This window comes from Schistocerca cancellata, unplaced genomic scaffold (assembly GCF_023864275.1).
Source record: "Schistocerca cancellata isolate TAMUIC-IGC-003103 unplaced genomic scaffold, iqSchCanc2.1 HiC_scaffold_1092, whole genome shotgun sequence".
NCBI lineage: Eukaryota > Metazoa > Arthropoda > Insecta > Orthoptera > Acrididae > Schistocerca > Schistocerca cancellata.
In genome coordinates, this window is record NW_026047091.1 from 2,655,243 (window position 1) to 2,668,573 (window position 13,331).

Genomic DNA, 13,331 nt, shown 5'->3' on the forward strand with positions numbered 1-13,331 from the left:
CTAACAGCGACAACAACGAAGGCCTTTCAAGATCAAAAATGTACGAGGAATTATAAATCAATAAGTACTTAGAGCTGAACGCGTACCAAAAGTGCTACGTGAGGCTGAAAGTTTGTAGCACTTGTCCGCTGTCTGTGAAGTGACTTTAGCTTCAGTTGTGTTTCGGTATACTCGTCCACAATAATGTCTAAATTAATCTATCCGACTTTATCCCATTACTCAGTCTTCCTGCCTACTGTATTTATCACCTGACGTATTTTCAAAGTTAACTCAGCGTTCGCGCCAATTACGTAAATTACTCAGTGTTGTTATTTGAGTTTGTTAATATGTTCACAGAACAAAATTTACTTAATTGAGCCCTGATTAGACACGTAATAACTGCTTCAAGTTACCATACAAAATTATTTCGAGCATCCGTGCAAAAGTTATGCCAATTAAAGAAAATTATAAACTGTTTCGCATGGCGTAGGACGTAGGTGGGGAAAACTAAGATATTTGGTTCAACGATTTCTGATTTCGTTCGAATTTAACTCGAACTTAGTTTGCGAAGAAAACGATAGATCTGATGCGTATGGTATCTGTAAGTCCCACACAAAGACATCTCACCCACAACTTGACTGTTGTTTGTGTGTGCGATAGTATGTCGTAAATGAAAGTCGTTGACTACAAAGTTTATTTCAGTCTGTGCTCACATAAATGTTAAATGGCTATACCGTTTACAACAGATCAGTTATATGAACAGCTAACAGACACTTCTCAGTTCGTGACATAGTCCCAACATGCGAAGAGTCAAAATTTGTTTGAGACTCCTAATGCCATGGTTTTACCGCTGTTACTGGATAATAAGTATTTGTGGACTATTAATACTACTAGTCAGCTAAAACCGGTATTTTCATTAAACAATGTATGTGAGCATTGACTGAAACAAACTAAGCAGTTTAATATAATGTATTCACTGTACTCTGTCTATTGCATGGCAAATATTTAAAAGCCGTTGTTTTTGGATAGCAAGTGTTGCGGCGTGCTTATTTACAAGAATAAAGGTAAATAATTTGTTCTCTCGATATCACACAGTGACATTACGTCTGTTACGTACTTTTATAGTACTCGGTGCCCATTCAACATAAGTTTTCGAGGGAAGTGTCGCAAAAGTTTGAGGCATTCTGGAAAAGCAGCGCTACGGTCGCAGGTTCGAATCCTACATCGGGCATGGATGTGTGTGATGTCCTTAGGTTAGTTAGGTTTAAGTAGTTCTAAGTTCTAGGGGACTGATGACCTCAGAAGTTAAGTCCCATAGTGCTCAGACCCATATGAACCATTTTTGGAAAAGCAGCGTCAAATTCTTTATGCTGGATTTTCCTCTCCTCAGTTCATCGCTATTGACATTCACAGTCTGTAGACAGTGCAATGAGAAAGAAACTTACGCCCATTTCTAAGCTTCTCCCCACCTTTCCTATTATTCCCTTGTCCGTACTGATAATCCTATGGAGTTACAAATTAAATTGCTAGTTAATCTATTTCACAAAATATTTCCAGATTAGTTTCGCTTCAGTGTTATTCATACGACACTGGGGGCCTTCTTACAATTGCTACGTGTATTCGTTTTGGGGGTCGTACCTTGTTCCACTAACTGGTCCTCCTCGAATTACTTCGTGTGCGCCATGTTTTGAGTGAGTGCTACACGGCAGCCTCACGCCTTCTAGTGTCTAACTACGCCATATGTTGTCTCATCGTACCCGTACGGCTCATATGCGTCACCTAGTCGTCCATAGCTACATTATCCGTCACCAGAATGAGAACTGCTATGGGATTAAAGACGATACTCATCATTAAACTGCGAATTTACTGCCGTGTTCCCTAAACTAACCAATCTAATGACAAGTATATATAAAAGTAGACTAGCATGCTTTAAAAAACCTGGGAAAATGACTCGCCAGTGACTTCGAAGTAAATGCTTTATCTAACCTAACTAATGGGCATTGCAATAGTACCTAGAACTGCGTCAGCCATTATACGGTTTCGTGTTTTACTTCTGTGCCTTTGTCTACGATACTAATTACACGTCTAAAGCGTCTTTGAGGCTCTAGTTGTATCGATCGACGCCTTAATGACGGGCTCAACATAATTCTCCTATCGCTAATTTACTGTGTATAATTGATAGTTCATTAACCCAGCTCACCAATGTTCTAAAGAACGGAGACAGACGTAATTCGTATTTGTTCTTAAAACAATACGACGATATACAGCAGAAATAAAGTTTGAAAAAAGAACCAACAGGCAAATTTATTCCTACGAATTCATAACAATAATACCGTCAAATAAATTACTGGACATATTCCCGTCATAAATTGTTGGTGAATAACACAACCAGCAGTAAATACTTTTAAAGTGCTATATTTCAATGCCATAACCTGTTTTGGGCTATCAAGCCCATCTCCAGACGGCTAATGTTTCAGGTTACATTGCTGTTTCCGTCAGCAACATATCGGCTGCTCTTGCAGTTTGCTCCAGTCGAATGCGATTTGTCTTGATCGTTGCTCTTATTCAAGACAATGTACGAGGGGAGCGCAGAAGGTAACTTACATGTTATTTTGGTAGGTCGGGTAACATTTATTGAATGTTGCAGTACACTTCAAAGCGATTCAGATACATGACTCTGCTGGCTCTGAGCACTATGGGACTTAACTGCTACGGTCATCAGTCTCCTAGAACTTAGAACTACTTAAACCTAACTAACCTAAGGACAGCACACAACACCCAGCCATCACGAGGCAGAGAAAATCCCTGACCCCGCCGGGAATCGAACCCGGGAACCCGGGCGTGAGAAGCGAGAACGCTACCGCACGACCGCGAGATGCGGGCCATGACTCTGATTTTCAAAATATGGTTCAAATGGTTCTGAGCACTATGGGACTTAACATCTGAGGTCATCAGTCCCCTAGAACTTAGACCTACTTAAACGTAACTAACGTAAGGACATCACACACATCCATGCCCGAGGCAGAATTCGAAGCTGCGACCGTAGCGGTCGTGCGGTTCCAGACTGTAGCGCCTAGAACCGCTCGGCCACCCCGGGCGGCCCCTCTTTCAGGCACGTATGTGTGATTTGCAGAGTATCAATGTAGATGTAGATGTAGATTAGGTGATTCTTCGGCTTCTTCCGGAGTAGTTCAAGACGAAATAGTGCACGGGTGAATATCCGGGTATCGGTGTCAAGTGGGCATAGTATTTTGGCGAGTGACCACGTGGCCATCATCAGCCGCGCTGGTGAACTGGCTGCTTAGGGCGTGGCGTGTGGCGGGGAGCTGTCCTCTCCTCCCCACCCCCCTCCCGATGTTCACCTGGGCAACACGTCAGCGTAGCAGGGGGAAGGAGATGTTGGGTGGTTGGTAGGAGGGGGGAGGGGGAATAGATAGAATTGCCGTGCCGTATGTTTGTGGCATGTTGGTTGTGGTTAAGTGCGTGCTCAAGGATGAACAATAGCCAACTCTGGTGACCAACAGAGTGAAAACTATCCCAAATGATCATGCAAACTAATTTAAAACAACGATATGGTCGCATAACAGCAAATTCTTATTTAAATCAGTATTAACAGGAATGGCCCAATTAAGAATGAAACAAATGGGTACTTTATCACTTGTGTAGATATGTTAATGAGAGGCGAGATCTTCTAGCTATGAATGGAAACAAATGAGCACTATAACAATTAGACTTATTGCCTATAAGTGTGAAAATTACTGACCGATGTTTATAAAAAATCATTGACAAATGCTGGCCGCGGTGGTCTTGCGGTTCTAGGCGCTGCAGTCCGGGACCGCGGGACTGCTACGGTCGCAGGTTCGAATCCTGCCTCGGGCATGGTTGTGTGTAATGTCCTTAGGTTAGTTAGGTTTAAGTAGTTCTAAGTTCTAGGGGACTGATGACCTAAGATGTTATGTCCCATAGTGCTCAGAGCCATTTGAACCATTGACAAATGGACAAGGGATTATAACTCTAAGGTATGACCTCGGTGCAGGTGGATAGGGAAGATGAAACAATTACGTTAGTAAGAGACAGGCAAGACCAGAGACTGCGTTGGTTGTTAGCTTAAAGTAGTAAATACACGGAAAAAAAGGAGCGGACATTATAAGACTGCCAAAACGCATACTGAGAGATACAAGCTGCATGCACGACTTTAAAATCATTTCTCGGCTTCTGAAGGGAACGAATTAACTTCGCGTCTGAAACACGACCGCACGTGCGGCGGAGATACATCTTACCGCGTGGGAGAGCGCGAATTAATCGGACGGCGGCTTTAGCGAAGGGAGTGTCAGATCTCTGTACCCAGTGCTCAACTACAGGGATGAATCTAGTAGCAGCAAGGCTCTTCTCATCAGTCATCTCTCCTCTCCTAATGCGAAACCTTAACTCTCTGAAAATCTAAAGTGAAGGCATTACTCTGCAAAGACCTAAACCGAAGTGTGCAATGCCTTATAGCCAAGTGTAAACTTCTAAATCTTACAGTGAAGTGTTCTTCTGGCTGCTCTGAAAAATTGCTGTTTTCCGTCAGAGCAGGAACTCGCTTGCTTATGTTCACAATGATTGCGAGTGATGTCCAGTAAAACTGAAGTGAAGATATTAAACTACCTCTTATTCTCGTCCATTATCTCTATATTGAATCAATACCGCTCTTACCTGCGGAGGAAGCTCAGCACGTGCATACAACAGGGAAATTAGGGACCTGCAGAAAATAACAGTAGGACCTAAGCAGACAGCTGGACTCTTAAAGTTTAAACCAAATGTTATCCCGAGGCGTCATAACGAAACTTCGCGCCACCTGATGGAATACACACCCACCTACAGTTCTCTTATATTGTTAAGAGCCTTCTGTGAAGAGTTCCACGTTTCTTTGGACGCAAACAAACGTGTCCCATATCCCTCCTGGAGAGCGATTTTTTTTTGTGGGGGGGGGGGGGGGGGGGGGGGAGAAATAGGACAGCCGTAAATGCTTGCCTGTGGCTGTGGCTTTGCCCAAGACCCAACAATTTTATGACGGAAAATTCTTCTTAAAAGAATTCTTATCTAGTGCAGCCAGCTTGTAAACTTTTAACTTTCCGAAACCTTCACCACCTTACATAGTAAATGCTGAGGAAACCAACAGCGAAACGAGAACAGCCACCGGTGTGGCTAATCCAGATCCGCACTTACAGAGCAGTGTAAGGGAATTTGCGTATCGTCCTCTGAAAAATGTTAGTAGACAGTTTCAGAGCAGAATGGCCACCTTACCATCATTACGCCTGATAGTAACAACCTGATCGTGAACCGAAATACTGCTCATGTTGCACACGGGCAGTGGTTCGTTCATCTGTGAACTACTTCGTCATGTGTGCCGTTAGCTGTGTAACACCTTACATGTGGGCCTGCAGAAGCTTAACGACCATAGCGAGGCAAATCACGCGTCACTGGAACATACTGCAAGAGCAGAAGACAGTCTGCTGAGAAAAACGTTAATCTAATAGGAGACGTTAGGCATCTGAAGATGGGTATGTCAGCCGGAAACCGGTTATGGATCTATAACGAAGCTTTTTAAGTCTTTATAGCTGGTTCGTTGTTCACCAGCAATCGTTAATGGCCAAAGATCTCATAAGATCGAGCATCGACAAAATAATACATTTCTTGAAAGAAATGCAGTGCAGTTCGGAAGCATGCGTTAATGTAATTAATAATATAAAATATATCTTCCTTACATTTAATGTCTGCTTTAATGATAGTCGTGCACGTGTGCCCAAGGCAATTTATGTCTACATAAATAAAGATGTAAATGTTTATGTCTTCAAAATCGTGTATCTCTCAAAATTATTCACCGATTCCTTTGAAATTTTGACACAAAATTGCATCCAAATATAGATTTGTTTCGATGTACCTGCTTCTTTAATACATTATGTATGTAGGGTGAATCACCTAAAACTTGCACCGCAAATGTTGCGGAAATGAAAAGTGATATTGATGTGCGGTTTCCACAGAATGGATTGGCAGCGATGAGCATGTATTAGTACCCAAGCACCAGTTTCTAATAAAACTTAGAAAATGTATTATTTGTGGAAACGGAAACTTTTTTAAATGGAACAACGCATATTTATATTAATAGAATAAACTAAGGCTAAATTAGAATGTTAGTGATGTTTGTTGTAGGATTCTAGAGTGAGTCGTTTACGAGATAACCTATTTTGAGAAGTTTCCACGCCGACACATGGCAATACCTGTGATGGTACATCCTAAAGAACAACACAAGTGCACAGAATAGTTATGTGGATTCTGACCAGTAACGATGCAACTACCTGTCACAGGTTGTGTTCAAAATGACCACCACCAGCGGCAATACACGCATACAATCTGGTACGGAACGACTGCTGCACACGTGCCAGAATTTCAGAGATGTCCGAGCAGGCTGCAGCAACATGTCGTGCATATCATCGGCTGTAGTTGATGTATCCTTGCAGACAGCGTCCTTCTGCTTTCCCCACAGAAAAAAAGCCTACAGGCGTTAAATCCTGGGAACAAGTTGACCAAACCATAAGTCCTTTGCGACCAATCCGACGATTTGTAAACAATTCGTGAAGACATGCTGTAGTACTTCGTGCATTGCGGGATTGACAGCCACCATGTTGGTACCACAGGTTCCCTAGTCTGCAGAGGAACGCCCACTAGCATCCGTGAAGACGGTCCTTTAGAAAGCTGCAATGTACCTGTGTGCGTTCGGCTTTCCGTCTATGAAAAACGGACCTATGAGATGACGTTTCACTACACCACACCACATGGTCACACTCCATGTACGCCGATGTTCCACCTGACGAAGCCAACTGAAATTATAAACACACCAGTAGTGCATGTTTGCTGGGTTTACCTGCCCATGAGAGGTAAATGTGGCTTCATCATTAAACATTACACATCTACAGTATCCTGTCTGAATGCCGATGTGTAGAAGTCAACACGAATCTCGTAATCGTTTCCAAGCAGCTCTTCATGGAGCCTAAGTTGATGGAGAATGCCTTGCACTCTTGCCTGACTCGTACCACTTCCTCGTGCGATTGCGAAGGAGCTAAGGTGCGGATCAACTGCAACAGCAGCAAGAACATTAATTTCCGCCTCTTCTGTCGTCACTTCTTTTCTTCTGTTTCGCGTAACTGGTTGAAGAGATAGATAAATAACTGCTTAGATGGTTGACATGTGTTAGGATATCCTGCCGCATACACCGTACAAGAACAAACTGAATTCTTCCTACACTCTTCACACTCTATGGGCTTGACATCTTTTACAGCACGTAAATTCCGGCGTCCGCCCACGATCTACTGTTAGGCCTGTCACACACTTATTGACTAGCAAGTCGCAGTGGATTCAAGGAACACACAAGAGCAAACATAACAATGCCGTACCTAGCAACTGTGGTGACTGAATCGCACAGACAAGTCTCAGAGTGGAAACTTTTAAAAATACGATGTCTCGTAGAATCCTGCAACCAACACAACATATATTCTAATTTATGCTACTTTTAATTTGTTAACATAAACAGGCATTGTTCCATTTAAAAAAGGGTATGTTTGCACCAAATATACACTTTCTAAGTATTATTACAATCTATTTATTGTCTAACGATACGAACCCCTGACTACCAATCTATTCTGTGAAAACTGCACATCAACAGCATTTTCCATTTTCCGTAATATCTACGGTGCAAGTTTTAAGTGATTCACCTTACAGATCGGTGTTTAAATTTTTATTCCATTTAAAAAAGTTAGGTAATTAAAAACACCCGCCTACACCAATGGAACGTCGTACAAAAATTAAAAAGCAATCAGTCAAAAACTTTCGGAGATTTGCAATGAGGAACATCTACATTTTCTATATAAATAGAAATGTAAATGTTCGTTTTTTTCAAAATCGAAGGAAGTTCTTTATGGATTACTTTAAAATTTTAATAAAACGTTGCATTCGAATACTCAAGTGTTTTATATACCTACTGGAAAGCCATTTGATACCTATGTCATAAAACGAGAAAGTTTATAAAAATGTAAATGTTGATTTGTTCAAAATCGTTAATCCCTGAAAGTTTTTGACAGATTGCTATTAAATTTTGACAAAGTTAAATTCTAATATAAGCCTGTTTTGAGTAAGTAGTTCTTTAATATATGTATATTTTTAATATGTAGGATGTATAAATATATATTGTAGTTGTGGTCTTCAGTCCTGAGACTGCTTTGATGCAGCTCTCCATGCTACTCTATCCTGTGCAAGATTCTTCATCTCCCAGTACCTACTGCAACCAACGTCCTTCTGAATCTGCTTAGTGTATTCATCTCTTGCTCTCCCTCTACGATTTTTACCCTCCACGTTTCCCTCCAATACTAAACTGGTGATCCCTTGATGCCTTGATGTCCTATTAACCGATCCCTTCTTCTAGTCAAGGTATGCCACAAATTTCGCTTCTCCCCAATTCTTTCCAGCACCTCCTCATTAGTTATGTGATCTACCCATCACATCTTCAGCATTCTTCTGTAGCACCACATTTCGAGAGCTTCTATTCTCTTCTTGTCTAAACTATTTATCGTCTATGTTTCACTTCCATTCATGGCTACACTCCACACAAATACTTTCAGAAAAGACTTCTGACACTTAAATCTATACTCGATGTTAACAAACAACTCTTCTTCAGAAACGCTTTCCTTGCCATTGCCAGTCTACATTTTATATTCTCTCTACTTCAACCATAATCAGTTATTTTGCTCCCTAAGTAGCAAAACTCATCTACTACTTCAAGTTTCTCATTGCTTAATCTAATTCCCTCAGCATGACCTGATTTAATGCATCTACATTCCATTATGCTCGTTTTGTTTTTGTTGATGCTCATCTCGTATCCTCCTTTCAAGACACTGTCCATTCCGTTCAACTGCTCTACCTGGTCCTTTGCTGTCTCTGACAGAACTACAATGTCATCGGCAAACCTCAAAGGTTTTATTTCTTCTCCATGGGTTTTAATTCGTACATTAAATCTTTGTTTTCTTTCCTTTAATACCGGCCGGAGTGGCCGAGTTGTTCTAGGCGCTACAGTCTGGAACCGCGCGACCGCTACGGTCGCACGTTAGAATCCTGCCTCGGGCATGGATGTATGTGATGTCCTTAAGTTAGTTAGGTTTAAGTAGTTGTAAGTTCTAGGGGACTGATGACCTCAGCAGTTAAGTCCCATAGTGGTCAGTGGCATTTGAACCATTTTTTTTCCTTTAATGCTTGCTCAGTATACAGATTGAATAACATCTGGGATAGACTACAACCCTGTCTCAGTTCCTTCCCAAACACTGCTTCACTTTCATGCGCCTCGACCATAATATCTGCCACATGGTTTCTGTACAAATTGTAAATAGGCTTTCGCTCCCTGTACTTTACCCCAGCGAGCTTCAGGATTTGAAGGGGAGTATTCCAGTCAACATTGTCAAAAGCTTTCTGTAAGTCTACAAATAATAGAAATGTAGGTTTGCCTTTCCTTAATGTATCTTCTAAGTTAATTTGCAGGGTCGGTATTGACTCACGTGTTCCAACATTTCTACGGAATCGAAATTGATCTTCCCCGAGGTTGGGTTGTACCAGTTTTTCCATTCGTCTGGATAGTTTTTGTGTTAGTATTTTGCAGCCGTGACTTATTAAACTGATAGTTCGGTAATTTTCACACCTGTAAACACCTGCTTTTTCGGATATTATATATATAATGTGGAAAACATTATTACCAAGAATCTCAAAATGTACCTTTCCGATTTACTTGAAATCTTTACACGGTACTATAATAAACGTTTAGACACATACAGCAGAATATATATATATATATATATATATATATAATAGAGAAACGTTTTTAGGGAACAAGGAAGTTATATTATTGACAGAGTGAGAGAGAGGAGTCAATGGACAAAGAGAGAGGGAAGGAGGAGCAGATGGACAAAGAAAGGGGAAGGAGGAAATGAGCAGAGACAGGGGAGAGCTGGAGATTAGGACGTATATCCAGTTCCCATTCATGTCTCTCTTCATGTCTCTTTTCTTTCTGCTCCACTTAAGCAGACTGAGCCAGTGCAAAACGTGGCCGGATGCAGCTAGTTATTTCTATAAATGGTACATCGTGTTAGAGTACCATCATCGACAAATAAGGTCTGCAGCAATCAGTGGTCCGGCGGTGAAATAGTTAGGAAGTTGTCTCGAAATAGAAACCGAGAGATTCTGTTTCGCCAACACTCTCTTAGCAGACTACACCATCTGCCAGCAGACAAACCACCCGCTGCATGTATAATTCTTCATACTTGCAGGCCACTCAGCCATCCTGACCCGCATTAGTTTGAAAACTATCTATAACTAAGGCAAATTCTGGCAGCTGACCATCAGTATGAACAGATAATGGTCGCAAACAGTCGAGAATACCCAAAATTGTGTGATCGTCACCGTGAGTGCAGTCAGTCTCTTCCGCGGAGCATGTTGGAGCAAATGTGGAACAGTTTTAGTAAAACAAACATAAACGTTAAGAGGGCAGAAGCCAGATATATCGATTGGAAGAATCCTAGCGAGGTGCAGTTAATACACGAAGAGACCACCTACAAAGCCCTCCTTCGATCATTTCTTGAATACTGTTTAACCGTCTGGCATCCATCTCAAGATCGATGAATGCAGGAGATAGAGGGGTTCAGAGAAGACTGTTCGATTCACCACTGCTTATTATAACGGCAGTGCGAATGTCACAGATAACCTCCATAAATAATAAATTACAATGGACGACGCTACGCGAAAAGCATTGTGCAGCATGAACACATTGTCTCACAGAGTACCCAGCGGCTACGACTCCAAACGAGTAATGAAACATACTGCGTTCTGCAACACACAGCTCGCGTAAGGAACACATGGGGTAACTAGAGGAAGTCTGGTTTATATTACAGATGGGGAAGAGAAAGTAAATGAAGGTGAGATGGGAAATACGGCACTGAACGAAGCAGCTGGCAGTGCACTGAAAGATCTAACTGCAAACAAGGCTTATGGAGTGGACGACATTCTCTCTGACTTATTGAGTTCCTTGGAAGAACCAGCCGCGACGAAACTATTCCATCTAGTGAGCAAGATATATGAGACAGCCGAAATACTCCTGGGCTTCAAGAGGAATGTAATAATTCCACATGACTTTTTTTTCCAGAAAGAGCTACGAGACACAATTTTTGGTTCATTTACTTAAATTAGCCCTGATCAGGCTGCTTTATTAAGTAATTTAATAAAGCAGCCTGCTCCTGGCTATAATACCAATACAGAAAACATATAATAAAAAAACTAAGATTTTATAGATTCCCTGTACAGTGTTGGCATGTGCTGTGGCCATCCTGCGCGAAAGAGGAGTGTGACCTACTGTCATGCAATATTTCCTTCGTTTGTTAGTGTATTGTCTACATAAAAATTTAAGTACCTGTTAACTTTGATCATCTGAAATCGCTGTCTTCTTTCCATCTGCTCAGCTACATCTATCGGTACGGCTCCTTTTATCTTGACAACCACTACTGATAAACTTACAATTTACTATACAGATAAAAGTTTTAACACAATCAACTCTATTGTGTTGCAGAAACAAGATGACGGTCAAAAGAAAATTTATTTCGATTTAACAATAGATGTGTCGATTCTGCTGGTGTCTGTGATCTGAAATGTCTTCTGCACACATTGCTGACGCATCTCTGACGTTCGTTGACGTAATGTATTACAATGAGAGTGACTGTGACAACCTGATGTTGATAAAGACAGGAGAAAAATTATTTGAGAGAATTACAGAGATACTGCTATTGGAAGACAGATTCATATATATTGAGATTCCTAATGGTTCTGTACCTTCTTTTTTACAGTATTAAACTGAAGTTTCGCGATAGTATGGGATCTCGTTTGGGACCTTGTCTTTACACTTTTGACGATGGTTGAATATTTCCATATCATGTAAAACGTCAATTTCCGATATCTTCTCTGAAGTGTACAATACTCTAAGATTTTGTCTATTTCAGGACTGTGCAGTCCACTCAGTTTAATCATGTGATCATTACCGTATGACAGCGAAACTTGGTATTTATTCCAAAGTGTTAATACAGAACCCATTTACGCTTGAAGAAAATAAGTTCCAATTTTGGCCAGCAGGTGCAAATATGGCTTGTGAACGCAAGAAAGACTTATAGAAATGTTTCCATATGTAACGGATTAGGAATGGGACCTGGACGGATTAGGTCAAAACAGTGAAAAAGGCATAACCTTGATGTTATTAACTGCCACTGGTTCAGTTTGTTCAATATGAGCAACGGGGACGTAAACGACTAACTACATAGTGCAAGATTTGCACCTGGTGGCAAAAACTGGGCCTTTTTTTTAGCAGAAATCGGTTCCGTATTACTGCATTAGCATATCCACCAAGTTCCGCTCTCATACGATAATTACAGCCAACAGTGGACCTCTGTGAATAGCTCCACTTTATAATTACCGGCATTTGGAATGAAGCCTATCTAACTCGTTCTTACACAGACGATGCTGGCGACGGTTACGATGTAATAGTGATGTCGACCTGTCGCGAAAGGCAGTAGATATATGCGATTGCAGTCTTTATTATATACCACATTCCACTGATCAATTCTTCTCGGATTATCAGCCGAGTGGGGGCGTCGTCTTGTCGCAACGTTTCAATGGGTTTCGTACCCATCATCTTCTGGGGACAGAAGATGATGGGTATGAAACTGATTGAGACGTTGCGACAAGACGACGGCACCACTCGGCTGATAACCCGAGAAGAATTCATCATACAGCAGATACTCCTTAACTGGATCACTCCGCATCATCACAACGAAAGCTTTATTACCATTGATCCATTTTCAATGACTATCATGGTCACTGCTACTACGAGTACCAGACACATGTGAACTAGAAGCTTACACATCTAATGTGAGCACCTCGTATGTACTCAAGAATGCAAAATTCTATCCGCTACAGTCAGCTGCCGCCCAGAGATGAACACTCTTTATAACTGACTCTTAATGTACATGAATGTCTATCCGAATTTGTTGCAATATGCCACATTCCGTTCCTCCGTCCAGCGGTGTAAGTAACAGCTGTTGTTATGGCCGTTTAACAAGAAATGTAACGCATTTCTCTAATGAAAGTAGCTTGGTTATTTCCGAACACCATATTATTCCCCAGTGGTCTGGCTACAAAACCTTGTTATTCAACATAATCTCCGTTCAGGGCGACGGCCTTACGCCAGTTTAGTGGTTGGCCTGTGTGCCCGTATCTCTACTGGTTGACGTCGG

At 41.4% G+C, this 13,331-nt stretch overlaps 1 protein-coding gene across 1 annotated transcript in view; it reads right to left on the bottom strand.

Annotated features, from left to right (window-relative positions):
• LOC126154493 (dipeptidase 1-like) overlaps positions 1 to 13,331 on the bottom strand; it is a 1,598,597-nt gene that overhangs the window by 1,351,769 nt on the left and 233,497 nt on the right. The window lies entirely within an intron of this gene.